The sequence below is a fragment of the Dipodomys spectabilis genome, unplaced genomic scaffold, assembly GCF_019054845.1.
Source record: "Dipodomys spectabilis isolate Male_0828 unplaced genomic scaffold, ASM1905484v1 ptg000001l, whole genome shotgun sequence".
Lineage (NCBI taxonomy): Eukaryota > Metazoa > Chordata > Mammalia > Rodentia > Heteromyidae > Dipodomys > Dipodomys spectabilis.
In genome coordinates this window covers 3,075,057-3,096,823 of record NW_024870678.1, presented here as the reverse complement: position 1 = coordinate 3,096,823, position 21,767 = coordinate 3,075,057, and the positions used below count along the sequence as shown (strand labels likewise).

Here is a 21,767-nt window from a genome sequence, read left to right as displayed (position 1 = left end):
GAGCTTCTGAGTATAAGAAATAATTGGAAATCTATTGAGATAGTATAAATTTTACAATTGAACTAATGAATTACTTCATTTAATATTTATTATACACCTACTGTATGCTAAATTCTATGCTTATATGTTCATTGGCATGGTAAAGGCTGGAAATTTCACTTCTTTTTATTATTGACTCTGTTTAAAAGACAAAAGCAGCAGCTTACATTTTCTTTCTTCCTGACTTATAGTTATCTAGTCTAACTATTCATAATCTCACTTTGACTCCCAGAGATATCATTTCAGAGTAGTTTAAAGATCATATAGGGCTTTATTTTCTAGCTGTGTACTCATAATAATAAGCCTCTATATTCTCTTTCTTCATCTGAGAATTGACATTTTATTATCCATTTTGTGATATTATCTGGCTTGTGATAGTAATAAAACATTTTGTAAACTTCAATGTATTGCGAAAAGTTCATTATAAAAAATCTTACTCTGCTTACTTATCTGCACAGTTAGGATAATAATAATAATAATAATAATAACGGCTTCACAAGACAGTTCTTAGAATTAAATGAACATGGAAAACGTAGGTGGATATAGGCCTGGTATATGGTAGTGCTCAGCAAATAGCAATGATGTTTTGTGGCTAATGAATGAAAATCAAAACTAGCCTTACTTTAAGAATGTATAGTCTCAATTTTTATGTAATCGAGTTTTATATATTCCACATTTTATATACAGACACATCAATAATTCTTATTGCCTTCTGCACATTAAATTCAGTGTTCATGCATTGGTTGGTTAATGCTAATGTCTATCTGTGTCAAAGAATGTTTCTAACCATTCACTGCCTCAGGGTAAGTGTTGGACTTTGCCCAGCAGTTTGTAGCCAGAGTTGATTGCAGATCTGTAGTTGTATCTCCATTTCCTCATTGCAGTCCAAGATTTTTCTGAGATGCCATCATGGTATCAGTGGGAAGGGATGGCAGGCAGACAGGCAGGCAGCTGAATGTCATCCAAGTGATCAAATGCACATTGAGAAGTCTGTGGCCAAGTCTGTACTTTACTGCCTGGGCAACATTTGTAGATAATTGTCAAGACCATAGGCTTTTGAGTTTGTCAGACCTAGGTTTAAGTCCTGCTTTACCAAACTCTCTAACTTTAGGCAAGTTACATAGTTACTTAAGCCTCAGAGGTTCACTCACAGCGTTGTGAGGTAGTGTAGGTTTGCTAAAACCCAGCAACCACTCTTAGTGTGTCCAGCTACTTAGTAGTTGAGCCCTCAAGTATACTGTGGCTGTAGGGTCCCCCTACAGTCTCTGGGCAACTGAGAAAGTTTTTACCTACTTTATTGGTTCTTTGGTCTAGGGGAAGTAGAACCTCTAGAAACCATAATTAAAGATTTTTAATAAATATTGTCTTAACTCCTTGGATTCCTCTTAGGTCATATTAGTCTTTTCCACTTAGCAATATTTTACTTTTTGTTGTTGTTGTTGTTGTTGTTGGTTGTAGGGCTTGAACTCTGGGCCAAGGCACTGTCTCTCAGCTCTTCAGCTCAAGGCTAGTGCTCTACCACTTGAATCACAGCATCACTTCTAGTTTTCTGGTGGTTTATTGGAGATACGAGTCTTATAGACTTTCCTGCCCAGGCTGGCTTTGAACTGCAATCCTCAGATCTCAGCCTCTGAGTAGCTAGGATTACAGGCGTGAGCCACGGGCGCCTAGCTTGCTTTCTAATGTCTTAAGTGACAAAATGTAAGGAAGCCAAATGATGGCTCGTATGTCAATGTAGTCAGGAAGAAACTGAATCTTCTGTGCCTGGTCTGTTTATGCCTGTTACTCCAAGAAAGTAATTTATTACAAAGTTGGCTTGCCTTAAAGAACTAGTGGGGACATTAGAATTGCCCTATCAGTTAACTCCTTGCTCACCCAAAGCAAAGACATTTTAAACAAAAGTTTCCATCAAACAGTTCTTTCAAATCTTGCCTGCCCAAAAAGAATACTATACTGTAGAACAAAGGGCCCAAGCAAAAGTTACTTTACCAAATAAAAACTCAAAAAATGTTTGTTACAGGAGTTGAAGATTTTGTTCCTATATTTTATTTCTCGTTTGTTTGAAATGTGTGCTTTTCTTGAGCTCCCGTGCCTGTCCTCCTTATTGTATCTAGTAGATTGGGGTGAACATAGGGTGCTAGAGAAGAAGTAACAATTGACTCTCCTGCTGACTTTCAAAATGGGTCAGTCTGTATGGGTTATACTGCTGCTATTGTTTTGAGGTTTTTTTGGTGCCAGTCCTGGGGCTTGAACTCAGGGCCAGGGTGCTATCCCTGAGCTTTTTTGCTCAAAGTTATTGCTCTACCACTTAAGCCACTTCCAGTTTTTTGTTTTGTGTTGTTTTGTTTTTGTTTTTTGTGTGGGGGAGGTCCAGTAGTGGGGGCTGAAGTCTGGGCCTGGGTGCTGTCCCTCAGCTCTTCAGCTCAAGGCTAACACTCTACCACTTGAGCCACAGTGCCACTGCCAGGTTTCTGGTGGTTAATTGGAGATAAGAGTCTCAAGGATAGCCAATCACTGGTGCCTCACGCCTGTAATCCTAGCTACTCAGGAGGCTGAGATCTGAGGATCATGGTTCAAAGCCAGCCTAAGAAAGTCTGTGAGATTCTTTTTTTTTTGGGGGGAGGGGGGTGTCCGGTTGTTGGGCCTGAACTCTGGGCCTGGGCGCTGTCCCTCAGCTCTTCAGCTCAAGGCTAGCGCTCTACTACTTGAGCCACAGCACCACTTTTGGGTTTTTTCTTTTTGCTTATGTGGTGCTAAGGAATGGAACCCAGGGCCTCTGGTATGCAAGGCAAGCACTCTACCACTGAGCCCTGCCACTTCTAGTTTTTATGGTAGTTAATGGTAAAAGAGATTCATGGACTTTTCTACCTGCGCAGGCTTTGAACTGTTGTGACCCTTGATCCTCAGATCTCAGTTTCTTCAGTAGTTAAGATTACAGGTGTAAACCACTGGTGCCCTGCTGAATATTTCTTAATATAGATAGAATAGACACAATTCAATAGTGCACCATTCTGGTAACCAAACCATTGTTCTTAGCCCTTTTCATATATTAATTTATTAAATCTCAACATTATTTAGACTTAGATTTAGTCTCATTCATCAAGGAAAATCAAGGTCCAGATAAGTTGAACAACTTAACTAAGTTAAATAACTTGATCAAGCTAGTTAAAGAAAGAGTCAGACTCAAACCATAAGGCTCAAAAGTTAGTTTCTCAACATATATAATATTATCTGAATAAAATATCTATCTGAAAATATATTACTTTTCCAAACTGTTTTATGTTAAAAGCAAAACTTAAAACCTGCTGTTTCTGGAGAAAACAAAACACTTCTTAAATGTTATTAAATTACATATCAAATTGTTATTAAAATCTTAGTCATCTTGAAATTGTATTTGAATTCTTCTGAAGTGTATAATTTGCATTACATTATCATAAATTTTAACTGGTAGCTTAGAAAATTTGTGGACTGTGTTGCTGGAAATATAGCATAGAAGGCTTACCTTTACATTAAAAAGATTGAAAGTAAGATGATTTTTTAATACACTGCCTAAAAGAAAATTTGGTATATTTCCATGAGTAATAGACTAAAGATTAGCTTTGAATGTTAAAAGAACATTCTCTTAGCTAGTTCATTGTTGTCATGACAGTACTGGCACTGCAAGTGTTGTAGTAACTCCTTGCAATGATCTTATTTTAGACCCTAACGTTCTGCAGTGCTGAAAGTCCCCTTCCCCGCCCTGCAAGTAACTCTAGTGGAAAAGTACTGGTTTAATAGCTGGCTCCTAACTTTGTAGCTGAAAGACTGCACTATTGTGGGTTTAAAAAAATTGTGTAGGAGTGTTGAGTATTTTTCCTGTGGATTATGAATGTTTGAAATTTCCCAAAATACGGTATTACATTACAAGTCAAACAGTAAGTTGTTTACAGCTTAAGAAAAGGGGCCCCAATTGTCTTTTGAGAAATCAAGCTCAGATTGTATCTTTATATTGAGCTCACATAGAAATGATTTTTCCAGTTGTATGTCTCCCATGCATACTTTAAAGTCTTTGGATTCTTTTTTACTCAGTTATTAAGAAAATTGCCATTAGAATTATTTAAAACAGTGAAGGAAAATTCTTAATATTCTTTCTATAATTTAACATGTATCTGCTTAAATTAGAGCATTTTAATACTGATTTCTTAAATTATGAACTCAACTCAGTTTTATAATGATTAAGAGATTGCCCAATTTTAGCTGGGTATCTGAAATAGCAATAGCTGAGTTTTTTTTTTTTAACTTTGTTGCCTTTATATTGTGAATTAAATTTAGAAAATATAGGGAAAATCTAGTTACATTTACTGCTGACAACTGCTAGCTAGCAATAATTACATTTACTCTTAAACACACACACACACACACACACACACACACACACACACACACACACACACACACACACACACACACACACACACACACACACACAGAACACCCTGTGTTCTATATCATTGTATTCAACCAACTGCAGGTAAAAGAAAATATTTGGGAAAAAATTTCATCTGAATTGAATATATATACCTGTTTTCTTATCATTATTCCCTAAAAAAGATATATAAGTAATCTAGAGATTATGTATGTGAAATAGCCTTTATGCAAATAATATCCATTTTATATAAGGGATTTGACCATCCATGGATTTTGGTGTCCTTGGGGATGGGGAGTCTTGGAAACCAATTTTATGTGAATAGTAAGGGACAACTGTAGTGCATCAGCCTTAGATGATTGGCATGTCCTGAATCTTGGAGTTTCAGTATCATACCAATTATTTTGTTTCTTTTTCTCAGTTTAGAAAAGTAATTTTGTAAACAAAATTTGACCTCAAGCCAGAGTTGTATTTGGCTTTCCCACCAAGCAATGAAATATTAAAAGCCTATTTTATTTTTATTCCCTTTGTGATAATTATTTAGGTAAAGAGTTGTTTAATTCTAATATCTCCAATTAATCACAGAAAAAGCAGGAAGTAGCTCTGTGGCTCAAGTGGTAGAGTGCTGGCCTTAAGCCAAAGGAGCCCAGGGACAGCACTCAGGCCCCAAGTTCAAGCCCCAGGACCAGCAAAAAATAACATACAAATTAGATGAAAATTATATAAAATAATAAATATTATAAGTATATATTTATAGAGTTTTTTCTGAACCCTATAGTACCTTGATAGTTTACCTCCTTTAATTAAGGGTAAGATGAATATACTTTTTGAAAATAAGAATTCTTTTTAAAATCTTTATTTTTTTTGTTTGACACTTCTAGCATTATAAGACATATACCTAGACACAATCTACATTGTATGGAATAAAAAAATGTATCTCTTAAGAATGCTCTTAAAAATTTTCTATGATTTAGAGGAACAAAGTTTAAGAACAAATCAAGGCTGTGGCTAGAAATGTAAAATTTGTAGTGTTGCTAATAGTGTAACTGCTGGTAGAAAGGTAGCAATTTGAACTTTAAAAATCTTAAGTCTATACATAATAATTGTACTTTAAGGAAATTATCTTTAAAAGATTTATGCATGAGTATTATTATAATTACACTATTTATTATAGAAATGCTTTATTTGTATTTTTTTAAATAAGGTCTCTCTTTTGCCTCCAACTCACTATCATCTTGCTCAAGCCTCTTGAGTGCTGGGATTACAGTGTGCATCACCACCCTAGGCCCTATATGTATTTTATGTACAAGTGGGTAGTAATGTAATGTGCAGTGACAGAGTATGATAAGTGTTTGTGAAGGACTGTTAGTAGTTACTGAAAATTGTTAAAATGTGCAAACATATATTTCACATAGAAATGACAAACATAAAATAGTCTGGTATGTATGGTTTTATAGAGAAGAGGAAAATGTATGGAATATTAGATTTTCTTGTACCAAAATATTAACCATAGTTCCTTTTGGGGTGATGAAAATATTTGCTATTTAATTTTTTATAGTAATAACAACTTAATTTTATTGAATGCTTTATACCACATATCACAGTATTTTACATATAATATTTTCAGCATTTTTGTAGGTTATATGTTCTGATGAAGAAATCATCCCTCAAATAGAACAAGTATATAAATGTGTACCTAACCACTCACTTTAAGATTAAACTAATTTTGGGTTTGTTCTTCATTTGGAAGAAGCACTGTCAGGACACTTTGGTGTTGCATTCCTTGGACCCCAGTGTTTCTAGAAGTAGGTACAACAGCTGGTGACACGTTATGAGCATGTTAGGGGGATGCCAGATCTGCAAAAACTCATTTCTGAACTATTGCCTGTTCGTATTTGGAGTGATGTAACATAATCTGGGAGAATTTATACAACTACATACTTTCTTTGAAGACCTATTTCCCTACACACTCTTAATTTTATACCTGCAAGTTCATATGGTGAGTTTTACATTTTATAGATGAGAAAACAGACTGAGAAAGGTTATTTGACTGAGATAGTGAACACTTGGGTCAAGAGGACTAGATCTGTTAACTGCTGATCTGTTTTCCTGAAGTTTCTTCCTCTTTTTTACCTTTTTGCCATGAGGCTATATTACTTTAAATATAAAACTAAATCAGTGTAGAAAAATAGAGAATTATAGTAAGTCAGAGCGAGGAAGAGCAGGATTTGTTGGGATAACAGTGTTTAATAGAGGAAATAAATTTTAATGTAACAACATTTCTTCTCAGCTTATCTGTCTATTTACATAAGCCTGCACTGCTTCTATTCCCAGCATGCCCACACTAAAGCGCCTATGACTGGCTGGAAGTAATTAATACTCTGTTTTTCTTTCCTACAGAGTAAGTTTTGGCCTCATTTTTGTTTCCTTTTTGTGGCCTCCTTTTTATCTTCCTTGTACCATCTGTCATATTATATGTGAACTTGTAGCTATAACTTTTGCCAAAGATCTTTTTCACTGCAGTGTTGTTATACCATTATAAAGATGGAAATGGCTAAAAGAAGTAATAAAAAATAGCATTGCTGGGCACACGTGGCTCACACCTGTAATTCTAGCTACTCAGGAGGCTGAGATTTGAGGGTCATTGTTCAAAGCCAGCCTGCACAGCAAAGTCCATGAGACACTTATTTCCAATGAACCACCAGAAAACCTAAAGTGCACTGAGGCTCAAAGTGGTAGAGTACTAGCCTTGAGCAAAAGGAACTCAAGGACAGCACCCAAGCCCTTAGTTCAAGCCCCACAACCAACAACAACAACAACAAAGATGGCAAGATGGCATCTACTAATATTTCTTTGGAAAGCCATTATAGTTGGCATTCAAATTCATGCATTTATGCTAAAACTTATTAAAAGATGGTAGAACTAAGATCTTGAATCTTGTCTAATTAACTACAGCCTAAACTAAAACTAATGTTCAGCCAGTATGCATTGACACAAAAATACTTGTTAAATTACTGAAGTATTTTCATACCAGTTGGCAAATTCTAGTAACTAGAAACACCACAAAAAATAATAGAAATTAATAATATGTAGTCAAGTGTGGTTTTTATTAGAAACCACACATGTACTTGGATTCTTACCTGGTCTGGTCACTGAAAATGGAGTTAGGAAGTTGTCTCAGGAGTCTTATTATTTATTTTAGATGTTGGGGATGGTGTAAAAGGTCCTTGTTTAGAAGTTAGAGACAGTGCTCATGATTTGGATAGGGAGACTAATCTGTAAACCTTCAAAAGAAGTGTCAGAGGGCTGGGAAGGTGGCTCAGTGGTAGAGTGCTTGCCTTGCATACATGAGGCTCTGGGTTCAATTCCTCAACACTACATAAGCAGAAAAAGCTGAAGTGGCGCTGTGGCTCAAGTGATAGAGCACTAGCCTTGAGCTGAAGAGCTGAGGGACAGTGCTCAGGCCCAGAATTCAGGCCCCATGACCAACAAAAAAAAAAAAAAGGAAGAAAACAAAAGAAGTGTCATTTGTGCCAGGAAAGAAGCAAGGCTTAGGTGGTAACTTACAAAGGCCAAACTTACAAGGTCAAAACCCCTTAGATACACTCCCTCTGGTAGATTTGAAAAGCTTTTAACATTTGAATTACAAAATGACAAATTTTGTACTTTAAAGCAATACACAGTTACTATCTGACTACAGCTTAGTTGGGTCCTGTACGTCAAGCCCCTTCTGAGAGAGTTTCCATAAGGCATTTGTGGAGACTGCAGTCTCATCTGAAGGCTTAAATGGGAAAGATCTATTTCCATGCCCACATGGCAAGATTTGGTTCCTTGAAGGCTGATAAATTGAGGACTTTGGTGTTGTTGGCAGTTGGCCAGAAGCTGCCCTCAGCTCCTTCCATGTGGTCCTCTCCATTTGCTCCATCAGAAAGCATGTAAGAACACCAGAGGGTACAAGCAAGAGAGAAGTTGCATTCTTATGTAACCTAATCTTGGAAGAGATATCTCACCACTTTTTACTAGAACCAAGTTGTCAAGTCCAGCCCATACTCAGGTGAAGTAGATTACTCAAGGAAAGCTTACATATCGTAGTAAATACTAGGAGGTAGAGATCTTTAGAAGCCATTTTAAAAGCAGCTTGCCTTAACAACTTGTCTTTTGGATCTATGGATTGGGAGAGAGGGATTTCCCTACATTTTGTGAGGACAGCTGCAATTTAGAGTATATGCTTAACCACCTGATGAAAAGAAGAGAGTATACTGCATCAGGGGTAGACTAAGCCTTGTCACTGACTCTTCCCCACTCTTCCAAGGAGTCTGGGTACAAAGAAGTCTCATACCACCCTAGGCACTGAGTGTGGGCTGCTTCTCCAGATCCTGCCCCCTCACTAGTTGGGGCCCACCAAGCTTCAGTAGGAAGGACTGGCCTACTCTCTAGCAGCTTCATCTTCCTCTTTCTTCACTTCTTCCACATTATCCTTCCCTCCACCCCTTATTCATTTGCAATTCTAGGAAATTTCTCATTCTTTGCACTTAAAGTGAAAACAGTATTTGTCCAGAAAGTAGGAGATGGAAAACAGCTTTCCTCATTTGATTACCTAATTAGCTGAAAATAAAATCTCACCTGTGTCTATGATTTGATATGAAAAACAAATTAGAAAAAAAAATCAAGTGGACCTGGAACCTTTGACCTTCCTGCCTCAGTGAGTACATCCATTTCTTTTCCTCCCTCTTCCCTCCTTTCCCTTCTCCCTTCTTCTTCCCTCTTAATCTCGCCTTTCCTCTGCCTTGTCTCTTCCTCTTTTTTCCCTTTTCCCTCCCTTCCCTTCTCCCCCCTCCCCTCTACCTCCCTTCCCTTCTCTTTCTCTCCTCCTTTCCTTATCCCTCCCTTTCTTATAAGATTAAATGTGTCCTCAAAGAAAAATACCTGGGGTTAGAGGCATGGCTCAGTTGGTAGAGCACCAGCCTACTAATGAACGTGTCAGATACCAAGTTCAGGTACTGGTTTGGACATAAAAAATTAATAACCCCAATATTAATATTTCTCCTTTAACCATAAGAGATATTTTCCAAGACCCCTTTTGGATAGATGGAGTATCAGATAACTCCAAGCCCCATGGAAAATATGATTTTTGCCTATACATACCAATGGCAGAGTCTAATGTACAAAAATATTAACAATAAGATTAATAGTGTTAGAATAAATATAATCATTTTCTATAATAAAAGTAATATAAATATGGTCTGTCTTCTATTAAAATGTTTTGCTGTACTGTCTTCACCCTTCTTTTAATGATGTCAGATGACACTACAAGGTCTTCATGGTGAGGTGAAGTTAGTTGATTGACAGGCATTTAATATACCAGTAGGCTATATATTATTTGAACATAAGCATTACAGTAACCAAAGCTGATCTGAATACTGAGATAGCTACTGAATGACTAAGTGAATAGTGTATATGATGTGGATACTCTGGGGAGGAAAGGAATGATTCACATCCAAGATTTCATCATGCCTGTCAGGACAGTGTGGGATTTAAAATTATAAATTGTTTATTTCTGGAATTTTCCCTCTAATGTCTTAAGGCCATGGTTGGCTATGAGTGACTAGAGCCACAGAAAGCAAAACAGTAGATAAGGGAAAAATACTGTGCACCTTTTTTGTTCATAAAAGAATGCCCTTTGTGGTGAGTAGAACTTCGGTATACTCTTTGAAACAGGTTTCTTCTGGTAGGGCTTATACTAATTTTAAAAGCTTGCAATTCTTTGATTTCTTTTAGAGATACATATTTTTTTCAAAAACTGTTTATGGAATTTCTTTTTTCCCCCGCTAGTAGATTTTTTTTTCTTTTTTTTTCTGGTCTTGGACACAGGCCCTGGCCTCCATCCCTGAGCTCTTTTGCTCAAAAGGTAGCGCTGTACCACTTGAGCTACAGAGTCTCAGGACTTTCCTGCCCTGGTTAGTTTGGACCATGATCCTCAGATCTCAGCTTCCTGAGTAGCTAGGATTACAGGTCTGAGTCACCAGCAATAGGCTATATTTATTTTCTTTCCTCTGTCCCTGTCTCTGACTCTGTCTCTGTGTCTGTCTGTCTTCTCTCCCTCTCCCCCAGTCTCTGTCTCTCTGTCTCTCCCCGTCCTCTCTCTCTTTCTCTTTTTGTTGGTCATGGGGCTTGAACTCAGGTCCTGGGTGCTGTCCCAGAGCTTTTTTGCTCAGGGCCAGTGCTTTACCACATTGAGGCACAGTGCTACTTCTGCTGGGCTAGATTTTGCATTTGTGTGGACTTTATTCCCCCCTTATCTTCATAAAAAATTTTTGCTCTAAATAATTTGTGTATCTGTCATGAGCACTAGATGGCACTCATGCCCCACTGAAATCTTGTTTATCATATTTTGCTTGTGATCCTCAAGAGAAGACATCCTGTCCAATTTAATAATACTTATTTTTTGTTTTGTTTTAGAGTGAGTTGGAGAGAAAGAAAATGATTCTAAATATCCAAACATTTGGTTGAATTTTTCCATTCATTTGGAAAATAATTGTATTAATGATAATAATATCAGTCATTTATTTCACAAATGCTTATTATTGAACAATTACCATTTTGGGGACTGTTCTAAGTACTCGTATGTATTGGTGATAGAAAAAGAGATAATCACAATTCTCATAAAGCTTGCATTTTAGTGCTTGGATTTTTAATTTTTTTTAACCAAGCACTACTTTAAGCTCTTCTAGCTATTATAAGCAAATATAGTAGGATTCAATTTCAGACACTGATATGGTCTTTGGAGTTTATTAATTTCAGTACAATACTACTTCTTTAAAAAACAAAACAACCTCTCCCAAACTGTCATCTATTATATAATGTGTATCTACCTATTTATAATTATTTTCAAATCTATTCAATTCAAATATTTCTATTTTATTTTAAAAATACTGACTAGACAAATACTTGTATTTTTACAAGATACTTGTACTTTTTAATAATTCTCTATTTATTATCTTATCTTGATAAGGTATATCGTTTCAAAAACACTGGCCATGTTTTAACACACATTTAAGCATTGTTACTGCACTATTTCTTTTTAACCCCTTGTATTACCATTTAATAATTAATTTGGATATATTGTATTGATGAGAGCTCTACTAGGATATGGTTCAATTGTATGACAAAATAAGTAGCATTATGTGCCAAAAGTTAGTTTTACTTGCTTGCTCTCTCCAAGTATCATTAACATAGAGATAGTAGTACCTCCTTTATTTTTATTTAAGCTTATAAAATAAAAACTGATTAAAGTGGACAATACACTATGAAACTGAAAAATGGTCCTGAACCCTAAAACATTTCTTAGTCTCTGTATGCATTTAATGATTTGAGGGGGAAATGGGCAAATTTACCATCCTCTGAAAAGTTATATGTAATTTAGGGAAATTAATACTCGTGTTCCTCAAGAACCAGAGTTTTATTCCAAATATACTTACCCTAAATATACTTACCCTAAACCACTGGAGAATAACTGGAAATCACCTGCAATTGAACAAAAATGTTAGGATTAATTCACACATTGAAAATCAGTAAGTAAAACTTTACTTCAGGGAACTGAGAGGAGTTCTCAACAGCTTATAATAAATGATTCTAAAGTTTATATTTTTTCTCAACTCCTAGTAAAAGAAAGTGCAAACATGGGTTCTTTTTCACTGAAAAAATTGTTTTAGATGACAAAACTAAAATAGATTAGTAATTCAAAAAAGATAATCATCATTATCTTGCCCATGTAATTGTAACTCCTCTGTACAGTATTTTCACAATAAAAAAGTGTGAAAAAAAGAAACAAAAAAAAAAAGATAATCACTTTTGTTCACCAGCAAATAGAAGAAAGTTTCTAAAGCAGATATTTATTCAGCAGATGTTGCAATTGAAGTGTTATCAAATTGAGGATTAGGGAATTTTAGGAGCCTGTGTCTGCCTTCCATTGTATGCATTAGGTAAAGCAACAAATTTTTAACAATTTTTTTAGACTTTGTCATCTTCCAAATTTCAATAACTGCTACATATAAAATTCATTTTTCTTAAACTTCAGAGAAAAAAATTAAATGATTGGAATCTGGGAGTTTTAAACCAACCAAGGGAAAATTTTGTTGATTAAACATTAGCTAATGGCTTTTGAGTTTGCTGATACTCTTGCAGTATCAGCTAAAACAAAACAAAGCCAACCCCTCTAAGCTTATCATTTATTACTTGTGTTTGGGTTTATGATGCTGGTTATAAACTGGATAGTTAAAACATGGCAGTTTACAGGTTAAAAGTTCAAGATTAGATTCCAGAATATAATGCAGAGCTGAGCACAGCAGACTTGGAGTAATTTGTATAACATGAGAAAGATACACATATTAATAAAGAAAATTGTACTAATCAGACTGCCTGTATACACATCCTGGTTCTGCCCAACTGTCTAACCTTGGGCAAGTTGTTTAACATCTTTAACATTCAGTTCGTTGGGTTTTGGATTTGTTTTGGGTGATTTCTAAGTGTTTTAATTCTTTTCTAACTGATAATAAAAGCATATAATTGTACATAATAATGTGTTTTGGCACAGTGTACACTGTTTAAATCAGGTTAAACATACCTACTTCCTCGTTGTCATTTCTTCAAGCCTTTTCAAATGTACATAATTGTTATCTGTGGTCACCATACTTTACAAAAGCACAATTTCTTGCTCTTATCTAACTGTAACTTGCTGTACCTTTCATTTCACCACACTCCCATCTTCAGTTTTACCATCAACAAAATAAAGAGTAACACCTAGAAACCCACTCTGTAGTACTGGGGTTTGAATTCAGGCCTCACACTTGCTAACCTGGAATTCTGCCACTTGAGCTACACATATAGCTATAGGTCTTTTAATGAGTCTTTAGCTAATAGCTAACAGAGTCTTTAGCTAAAGACTCATTGAAAGACTATTGCAGTGTTTCGTCAAAAATAAGACTTAGACTAGTATGATAGTAAAGGAAGAGGCTGTTTTTCTAGCATTTCATTATTATGTAACTTGCATAAACTTATTTTTTCTTAAGAGTTTGGAGAAATTAACCTTTTGGTTTTTGAATATTAGTAAATGTTTTTACCTTGCCCTGATATCATATAGTTGATTAGAAAATTAGCTTAAATCTTTTTCTCTCAGAACTGTGAAACCATGATTCCATGAATTTTAACGTGCACTTAAATGACACATTTCACTCCATCTGATGTTAATTCTTTTTTATGAAAGCTGTTTATCTTTATCCCATTATAGGAACCTTAGTTTTTCTTCAAATTTTTGTGTTAAGCCAACAGAACAGTTCAGAATAAAATACCATATACTCTTCACCTAGATTCACATATTTTTTACATCTTGTCACACTGGCTTTCTCTTCTTTTGTAACTCAAGTTACAAAACTTTACCCCTAGATATTATGTCATGAATCCTCTAAGAACAAGAACATTCTTTTTTTTTTTTTTTTTTTTGCCGGTCATGGGGCCTAAACTCTGGGCCTGGGCACTGTCCCTCAGCTCTTCAGCTCAAGGCTAGGACTCTATCCCTTGAGCCATAGAGCCACTTCTGGCTTTTTCTGCTTATGTGATGCTGAGGAATCGAACCCAGGGCCTCATGCATGCAAGGCAAGCGCTCTACCACTGAGCTACCTTCCCAGCCCCAACAAGAACATTCTTGAAGTTTAAGTTGTTTATCCACAGTGTTTTAAAATTTCATCATTACATTCTGCCATTTTATTATTAATCCCTTGCACTTGGAGCTGCCAGTATAAAGATTTGAGTCTCAAATTGTTCTGTATTTCTTTGGTTATTCCCCATTATCTCTCTTATATCTCTCCTTTTTGGTCTGTAGTTAGATAAGTGTTAGATATCCATCTTAGCTTTTTTCCAAATATCATTTCTTTTTGTTTGCATATTCTATATCATGGACAGTTCCTTGAACTTCAATATATAAATTTGCTCTTCAGCTTAGTTCTATTTAAGAACTCTTTCTCTTGGAATATTCCTTTTTCAGAGCAACCAGGTTTTTTTGTTAGGAGTATATATTTACTATTTACTATTTACTGTTTGGTTAGTCTCTTTTCCTCCCTGTGGAATTGGTTAAGATCTTGGCAGGAAAAGAATGGATGGAACACTTAAAAGGTTTGACTGAAGTGAGTTTAATAAAGGTATTTACAAAGGTACAGACAAGATTAATGGAAAACAATGGTAAACATTTTTGTTTTGTTTTTGTTTTTGGAGATAGGATGAGACTGGACTGAAAATCATTAGGTAGCCCAAGCTATCATTGAACTCAGTTCTCCTGGCCCAGCCTGCTGAGTTCTAAGGATACAGATGTGTACCACCATGCTTGTCACCATGATAAATCATTTTGAGAAAAGAGCATCTTAGTTGAATTCCTAGATTTACCAGGCAAGAGTTTGGAGTAGTTACTAGAGCCCAGTGAGATCTGTGATGAAAAACAGGCTTTCTACCTGACAGAATCTGTGGCCCACAGAAGATTATACTCTTCTTGCTCAGTATGACAGAAAAGGAATTGGGAAATAAATATTCTGACTTCCTTTCTTATCTGTTTCAGTCTGTCAGTGGTTCCCATTAGAAGAATCCAATCATAAGCTAAATAGCAAAGGAGCCCCAATGATGATGCAATACATAGAAGGGACCATTTTGAAACACAAAACAGGATTCAATAAGGCAGAGATGTTTCAGAGAGATGATAGAGAACATTTGGCATATCTATTTCATGTCTACTTCATGGTGTTTAGGAAGACAGCTTGGTGGAGTGAGGTTGTGAAATCTTTAGCACTAGCAGAAGAGAGTAGCTGCAAAAACATATTACTCTGTTTAGTCAAGATGAGTGCAATTGAGTGCAATCTATCTTTAGAAAGATCTTTATTTTTTAAGATTTGAGAACTGGAACAACAGATTTGTTTTTATGATGAGAAATCTAGAAAAGCTTTCTCTTTTAAAAATAGTGTTCATTTATGTCATTTCCACAATATTGGGTGTCTTCATGGACCTCTTTTGTTTTGCTCACATCACACATTCCTTAAAATGGAAGATTGTCTAGTTAACTTCTTTGGCTTCATGTTATTTTTGTTAAATATTAAATGCTGTCCGGTGTTCTCAGTGCTATGACATATGGCCACACCTTAATCAAATTGATCAAAATTTCCTAAGGGAAATAGTGTAAACCTGCACTTACCTGTCTACTTTCTCATTCTAAACAAGAAGAATTCACATTCTTCCTTACTCCCACTGCAGGGAAAAATATAGAAGAAAAGTACTTAAACACACACACACACACACACACACACACACACACACACACACACACACACACACACACACACACACACACACACACACACACACACACACACACACACACACACACACACACACACACACACACACACAAATCTTAGTAACTTGAAAGCAAGCAGACTCCTCTCTCAATTAGACAGCTATAGCAGAGGTTCTAGGGAAAGGAAGATTTAGACAGAAATTGTAGGATTGCATGTTTTTATGTATTTATTTTTAAGCAAAAACCAAGTTCAAGACATAACAAAGAATTCCTTTTATACCCGTCAGCATGAACACTAGAGAGAATTAATTTAAATGGGAAACCAGGACTTATAAGGTATTATATTAGTTATATATTTTTTCCTGTTACAGCCTCTCTCATGGTTTAGGGGATAATTACATTTGCATCTTACATTAGACCAAAAGGAGTTTTTTCATGTGTGTGCTAGGGATTGAACTCCAAGCCTTGTGCTCTTGCTTTTCACTCAGTGATGGCACTCTATCAAGTGAGCTATACCTCCACTTCTGGCTTCTTCTTGATACTTGGAGATAAGATTCTCACAGACTGTTCTGCCACCAACACCCTGTTAGACCAAAAGAATTCTAATCCTTGTGAAATACCTTCAGTGTGTTGGTCTCTGATGATAATTATAGATGGTATTTTATTTTAGAATAAAAAAGTATTATCATATACTAAAGCAAATGAATTTTATTTTTATGGTTTGGGTTTTCTGTCTTAAAATTAGTGGTAGTATTTTAAGACACCAAGAATATTATAATCAACTTGGTATCAGTGAGTTGTGACTGAAATTCTAGCTACTCAGGAGGCTGAGATCTGGAGGATTGAAATTCGAAGCCAACCTGGGGTAGAAAAGCCTGAGACACTCCATCTCCAAATGTATCTGCAAAAAATGAGGCTGGATTCCATCAGAAAGAATGACACCGCCCCATTTGTTAGGAATTGGAAAGACTTGGAAAAAATTATATTAAGTGAAAATTATTTTAAGGTCTGGTGGTTTCCCTTATTTGCAATAACTAGTATATGTCTAAGACAAGCAGAAAAGGTCAGAAGCTATGTAAATATGACCATATAAGATGATGCTAAGTGAAATGAACCTCAAGATAGGTACTCAAGAGGTTTTATCTTTATTGCTGTTGTTTTTAATGTATTTATAATGTACTGTGGGATTTTTTTTTTTGTTTCCTTTGTATGTTCTTCCCCCATGGTATAACCCCATTTTCATTGTATTTGATTCCAGTGCCCTCCATCTTGTATATACATTTTTCTAATTTGGGGAGGGGAAGGGAAATAACAAAATGCCGAAATAAGGATACAAGTTGTCCCATTGTAACATTGAGATGTACAAGACATTATGTTAAAATGAACTTTGCAGCTTGGGGGTGGGGGGGAACTGGGGAAGTGGGGAGGGAAGGGATGATAGGGAAAAACAAAGGAGGGGGTAATGTACTAATTACCTTACTCATGTAACTGTAACCACTTTATACAGTATCTTTACAATAAAAAATATATTTAAAAAGAGGGAAAAAAGAAAAAAAATGGGGCTGAAGGTGTGGCTCAAGTGTGCACCAGTCAAGCAACCAAGCTGAGTAAGCATGAAACCTTATGTTGAAACCCTGCTACTGGGAAAATATATGTAGATTATAATCATCGTCTCCAGAGTCCGAAAGACAAAAGGCTTTGTGATCCAAAGTCTTTTCTACACCTGTGGACACATATATTTTATTTTTTTGCCTTATAGACTTGTCCTTATTAGGATAAAAGAAAATCCAATTTTGATGTTCTTGTGTTAATCCTCCAGCCCTCTTACCTTTGAGGCTATTGAGAAAGAAGAATCACTCTGCTCTAGAGTTTCTTCCTCATGTCCCAATGATCAAATAGGAATCTATGAGGACAGCTAGTTGGTCAAGACTTTTTCTTTACACAATATACCTTTCAATTATTAAAGTTTAATCATGGAATCAAATGTGGTTCATAGTACATTATTTGCTTTTCTAAGGAAACTTGCAATTAGGAAAACTTGTATTGCTTTAATTTTAGATTTTGGCCATTTTAAAGTCATCTTTGAGATATTTCAAGCAGTAAAATGAATTTTAAACAGTAATTTTAGTTAAAGGTGTGGCTCAGTGGTAGAACATTTGCCTAGCAAATACAGTGCTCATTGTTGAAACCTTAGAACTACTAAAAAAAACTCAAAACATCTAGATTACTTAGAGTTAGTAGTTTAACCACAAATTAAATCACCATTCCTGCCTAATTATTGAAGTAACCATTTACTTACTTGCTTGTTTTGAGACAGTTCTATTATGTGTAGCCAGGAAGCCTGCAACTTACTATCTTCTTGCCTCTGCCTCCCAAGTACTGGGATTACAGGTGTGAACCATGCTAGGCCACAAATTTATTTAATTTGAAACAGCATGACAGCATGATGGAGAGATTGGGAAGGGAAGATAAGAGTAGTTATTACAAGGTTTTCCTCTTTAGACCTTGAAAGATACCTGGCATAAGTTTAACAAAGGGAAGGAAGAGCATTCCTCATTTTGTTGATTCTTTGTCTTGGTATACTTTCTAGTAACAAATCTTCTGAAGCTTATTAGTAGCTGTATGAGAAAATCAGTATGGATCTCACTTATCTATAATATAAATGAGACTAAATTATTCTATGTAGTTAAAGTAAAATTGAGCCTCCTACTTATGCTATACTAATTATAGTCGTTGATGGCCTACTTTTTCTGACCCAAAAAGGTAAGTAAGGGAAAAAATAGTCCATACTTTTTACAGATTTTTCCTTTAAAAGTGATTAATTCAGCTTGGAAGCATCACTCAAGTGGTAGAGCCACTGCATGAGTCCCTGAGTTTAAACCCCAGCAAAGAGCTTATTAGTTCATTGTCATTGTTGTTTAGTTTTACATGAGACTTTCATAGAAATTTTCATAAAACTCCATGGTACAGAATTAGTAAAAACGAAGAAATAGCTGGTTGTGATGGTGCTTACTTATAATACTAGCTATTCTGGAGGCCAAAGCAGGAGGTTTGAGGCCAGCCCAGGCAAAGATTAAAAGGAGACCTTATTTCAAAAACAGAAAGCTCAAGTAGTTGCCTCACAAGTGTGAAGAAAGGCCTAGGTTCAATCCTAGTACCATAAACAAACAACAGGAAGAAGTAATCATCTAAAGGGAAAAAAACTCGGCAAGTCCAATTATGCAGGTCATATCTCTCTATTTACTCCAATTAGATGTTTTAAAGAAAAGGTAGGGTGATATACAAATTACATTAGTTTACAAAGCTGTTAATCAGTGCTAGACTTAAGCCTGTGATCCTAGTGATTCAGGAGAGATCTGGAGGGTCTCTGAAGCCAGCCCATGTAGAAAATCTATCTCCAATGACTCTTATCTCCAACTAACCAGCAAAAACCTGAGCTGGAGGTGTGACTCAAATAGTAGAGCACTAGATATAAGCAAAAAAAGCTATCCAGGCCCTGAGTTCAATCTCTGGTATCAATCGTTTCCCTCCCTCCTACCCCAAACTATTTCTTGTGATGCTTGTCTTAAAAGTCTCCAGTTTCTATTCTATGGGAGAGGGGGGAGGAGTGGCAAACAAATTATCCCTTACAAATGTTTTATTTACTACTAAACAATAATTAACAGGGACCACACTTTTATGCTTTCAGGCTAAAAACTAAAGAGGTGATTTGTAGGAGGCCAAAGTGGGTCAAAGAGTACTGTGGTGTGGCAGAAGGGAAGTCTCTGAATGTACTACCATTGTTTCACCTCTGGTGGGGTCTACTTTCATTGTTACGGGCTAGGTCTGTCTTCCTGTGAATGGAAGAAATGTCTCAAGAATACTTTAACTTTTTAAAACAGTATGTTGTCCGTTTTTGAAAGGTCCCTAAGCAGCAGGAGGAGTATAAAAGTTGCAGTAGATTTTTTAATTCCAGAGGTCAAAACCAAAAATATGTATTAATATGACAGCTTCTTGATGTTTGATATAAAGAATGTTCTGTGGGTTGGTACAGCATTCTAGTTGATTTTACTAGCTTTTACCTGCCTGTTCATCTTTTTTATATCTATAACAGATATTTGTAGAAGTGGCCATGTTTTAGAATCAGGGAGCGGTTTCAGACTTAGAAACCAATGTTATATTAGCTTTGAACATGTACAACTGGAAAAATATTAAAAGCAAGATCGTTTGAAAATAGCCATTATAATTCTATTAAGCACCACTTTGTACCTGTTTTACTCTTATAAAGTATTACTGTTAGAACCTACGAATATATTCCAGCTAGCTTCAAAGATCCTCGATTGTTTTGATATACATCTCAACATGATTTTTTTTTTAGGGGGGGGTCCAGTCATGGGCCTGAACTTGGGCTTGGGTACTGTCCCTCAGCTCTTCAGCTCAAGGCTAGTGCTCTACCACTTGAGCCACAGCGCCACTTCCGGCTTTTTTTTTCTGCTTATGTGGTGCTGAGGAATTGAACCCAGGGCCTCATGCATGCAAGGCAAGCGCTCTACCACTGAGCCACCTTCCTAGCCCATGAAATTTTCTTGAAAAGTAAATTTTAAGCTGTGGGCCAGTAGCTCATGCCTATAATCCTAGCTACTCAGAAGGCTGAGATCTGAGGATTGCAATTTGAAGCCAGCCAAGACAAAAAAGCTATGAGACTCTTATCTCCAACTAACCACCAGGAAAAAAAAAAAAATGGAAGTGGCTTTGAGTAAAAAAGCTGAGGGACAGTGCCCAGGCACTGAGTTCAATCTATATGACAAAAAAAAAAAAAAAGTTAATTTTAAGAAATGGATGAAGTGAATTTGATGCAAGTTGCAAATAGCACAGTGAAACTCTTTTGTGTAATTATATTTATTCTAATAAAAATTTTAAAGTCAAAAATAAGAAATGGTTTCCTGAGGTTTGTTAAATGTTAAGGAGTTGCCTATAAATTTTATATATGAAATAATGTATGCAGTTACATAAATTTTAGAAATTGGTGTTTTCTCAAATATAAAGCATGTTCTCTGCTTAAATGTCCTTTCTTAAGTACCCAACCCCAGCCCTTGCTTAGGGCAACAGACTTGTAAGAAAACTAATCTTTTTTTTTTTTTAAGTGCTGGTCCTGGGATTTGGAACCCCGTCTGTATGCTATCCCTGAACTTTTTTTTTTTTTGGGGGGGGGGGTCTGGTCGTGGGGCCTGAACTCTGGGCCTGGGTGCTGTCCCTCAGCTCTTCAGCTCAAGGCTAGTGCTCTACCACTTGAGCCACAGCGCCACTTCCAGCTTTTTTCTTTTTGCTTATGTGGTGCTGAGGAATTGAACCCAGGGCCTCAGGAATGCAAGGCAAGTGCTCTACCACTGAGCCACCTTCCCAGCCCCTCCCTGAACTTTTTTGCTCAAGGCTAGCACTCTACCAGCTGAACCATACTTCTGCTCCAGCTTTTTGGTGGCTAATTGGAAATAAAAGACTCATGTATTTTCCTGCCCAGTCTGTCTTTGAACTGTGATCATCACACCATCCTTCTGAGTAACAGGCACCAGCACCCAGCTAACACTAGGCCTTTTACAGCTCAGAATTTTGTTGAAGTTATCTTCTTTTCTTGTATTTGCCAATAATCGCTGAGAGCTTAAAACCTGTCATATGAGTGAAATACCAGTTGATTAGCTTGTTTGATGATTTTGGACAAATGTAGATCAGAATTTCCTGTCTTTTTTTCTTCCTCTTGTGGGCTGTGTTGCCTCTATCTTTGAGCAATTGTACACTTGGAAAGAAAAAGAACAAAGCAAGGTCACTGGATCTGAATTACTTTTACTTCTGTGCCAAACAAAACTTTTCTCTTGTTCTGAGTTAACAGTTTTTAGCATCTTTTGGCATCTAGAGAGAGAGTTGCAGTTAGGAGAGGGAATATTGGATTTTTAGGAGAGATTTTTCTTAGCTGAACTTTCACTTCATCTGCACTGCATTCAGAGACAGCCAGTCTCT

The 21,767-nt window shown here is 36.2% G+C and overlaps 1 protein-coding gene and 1 long non-coding RNA gene across 5 annotated transcripts in view; one reads left to right on the top strand and one right to left on the bottom strand.

Annotated features, from left to right (window-relative positions):
* The window catches only part of Sesn1 (sestrin 1), an 89,639-nt gene that overhangs the window by 10,387 nt on the left and 57,485 nt on the right, over nucleotides 1-21,767 (top strand). The gene's annotated exons all lie outside the window — the stretch shown is intronic.
* Nucleotides 2,554-16,661, bottom strand: LOC122105480. Its single transcript, XR_006147046.1, has 3 exons — nucleotides 16,596-16,661; nucleotides 13,064-13,067; nucleotides 2,554-2,579 (listed from the first exon to the last, which is right to left on the bottom strand). It is a non-coding gene; the product is annotated as an uncharacterized LOC122105480 (long non-coding RNA).